The 2,553-nt window shown below is 31.5% G+C and overlaps 1 protein-coding gene across 1 annotated transcript in view; it reads left to right on the top strand.

Annotated features, from left to right (window-relative positions):
- LOC112461908 overlaps positions 1-2,553 on the top strand; it is a 25,498-nt gene that overhangs the window by 8,475 nt on the left and 14,470 nt on the right. The window lies entirely within an intron of this gene.

The raw sequence follows: 2,553 nt of genomic DNA on the forward strand, positions 1-2,553 counted from the left end.
TGTGTGTGTGTGTGTGTGTGTGTGTGTGTGTGTGTGTGTGTGTGTGTTATGTGCGGATTTGATGTCCGTGGTTGCTCTAACTTCCGCAAATATTGAGATATCGGGCTGTTTTTTTTATTATTATTTATATTCACACACAAAAGATATTTGGCGCCAAGTGTTTCTTATCATATTTGCTTGACGCAAACCTTCTGATATTATTGTTTTTGTAGCAAAAAAATACAAAATGGCATTATAAGATCAAATTAGATCAAAATTTTCTCTTTTTGATAAAGGTGTTGTATGGAGCACATATATACTTGGCGTGTTTTGCTTCCTTATAGAGGAAGCTTTGTTTTCGTAAATTTCGTGTATAAACATTTGATTGCATATAAAGTTGGCTCTAATCAACCAAATTTAAAATAATTATATATGAAATAAGGGTAGAAAAAACCAAAAAAAAGATTGTTTTTTGAGTTTTTGATGTTAATATGTTCAGAGTGTTCTAAAACGTCGACATATTGCATTAAAAGAAATGTCCGTATATATGTGTGTGTATGTGGTGATTTGATGTCCGTGGTTGATCTAACTTCCGCAAATATTGAGATATCGGGCAGTTTTTTTTTTTAATCGATAGAGTATCATTCAAGGAAGGTTGGTATTGAATTTGGCGATGATCGGTAAAGGGGTTCTTTTTAAAAAAAATTTTAAATTTTTTAAGAAATGTCCGGCGTGGTTGCTCTAACTTCCGTAAATATTGAGATATCGGGCTTAATTTTTTTTTAATTGATAGAGTATCAGTTAAGGAAGGTTGGTATTGAATTTGGCGATAATCAGTAAAGGGGTTCTTTAAAAAAAAAAATTTGAATTTTTTAAGAAATGCCAGTGGTTGCTCTAACTTTTGTAAATTTTGAAATATTGGGCTATTTCTAATTTTATTATATTCTTTATTATATTTCATATTTATTTCTTTAAAATTTGGCGAAAATCGATGAAGGAGTTACCGATTTATGTTCAAAAAGTTACATGTATAAGTTGTATATGTAATTTTATATAGAGTATCATTAAAAAAAGTTGGTATTTTGAATTTGGCGATAATAGGTAAAAGGGGGGGGATTCTTTCTTTATAAAATTTTAAATTTTTTGAGGATCGGTGAAGGAGTTATCGATTTTTGCCTAAAAAGTGGACAAGCTATACATGTAATCTCTATATATAGAGTATCATAAAAGGAAGGTTGTTTTGAGTTTGGCGAGGATCGGTCAAGGGATTACCGATTTCTGCTTAAAAAGTGTATAACAATTTTTGCTTAAAAAATGTGCAAGTTATTTAATGGATAAAATATCATTTAAAGAAGGTATTGAATTTGGCGAGGATCGGTGAAAGAGTTACCGATTTTTGCTTAAAAAGTTACATGTATAAGTTATACATGAAATTTTATATAGAGTATCATTAGATTCTAGAAGAAAGTTGGTATTAAGCAGCGGAGAAAGAAGCTGCGGAATTTGGTTGATTAGACCCAGCTTTATACGCGATCAAAGGTCTATAATATTTGGAGAAATGTCTGTGGTTGCTGTAACTTCCGCAAATTTTGAGATATCGTGTTCTTCCTAATTCTGTTATATTCTTTAGTTTTTTCTTGAATTTGGTGAGGATCGGTGAAGGAATTACCGATTTCTGCTTAAAAAGCAGTGTATAAGATGTAATTTTATATAGATTATCATTAAAGGAAGGTTGTTTTGAATTTTGCGAGGATCGGTAAAGAAGTTACCAATTAGTAGCAATTAGTAGGGATTATTTTAGTAAAAACATTAATTATTTAATTGATTTTTGTAAAAGTATAACAGATATTAGTTGCAATAAAGCTTTATCACAATAAAAAAAAGTGTGCAAGTAGAAACTTGCACATTGCTTCCTCATAGTTTTTAAGTGTGCAAGTAGAAACCTGCACATTGCTTTTTCTTGGTTTTTAAGTGGGCAAGTAGAAACTTGCACATTGCTTCCTCATAATTTTGTAAGTATGCAAAATATAAATTTGAACATTACTTTCTCACAATTTTTAAGTATGCAAATTATAAATTTGCACATTGCTTATCAACATTTTATTTCACTCATGAAGCTTCCTCTATGAGGAAGCCAAATTAATAAATATCAATTAATAATTATGCATAAAAAAACAGACTTCCTTATGGAGAAAGCTTCATGAGTGAAATAAAATGTTAATTAAGCAATGTTCAATTTTATAATTTGCATACTTAAAAATTATGAGGAAGCAATGTACAAGTTTCGGTAAATGTTTACAATTAGGGCCTGACCTCCGATGACCTTGACCTTGACATATGTTGTCAAGGTTACCCTCCTGAGTGACCTTCAGAAGGTTTTAGTCGGGGGTCGCTATTCGTTAAAAAGTTATTAACAAAAAAAGTTTGGAAAATATAGCAGCTATTTTGAGTATTGGAAGGCATAAATGACTAATATATATGTCGAAATAGTTCACGCATACACTTTTCACGCGAACCGAGGTTCACGCACACCCCTCCCAAAAGCAGGGGGGGTGTGCGTGAACCTCGGTTCGC

Source organism: Temnothorax curvispinosus, unplaced genomic scaffold (genome assembly GCF_003070985.1).
Source record: "Temnothorax curvispinosus isolate PA1 unplaced genomic scaffold, ASM307098v1 QBEX01011875.1, whole genome shotgun sequence".
Lineage (NCBI taxonomy): Eukaryota > Metazoa > Arthropoda > Insecta > Hymenoptera > Formicidae > Temnothorax > Temnothorax curvispinosus.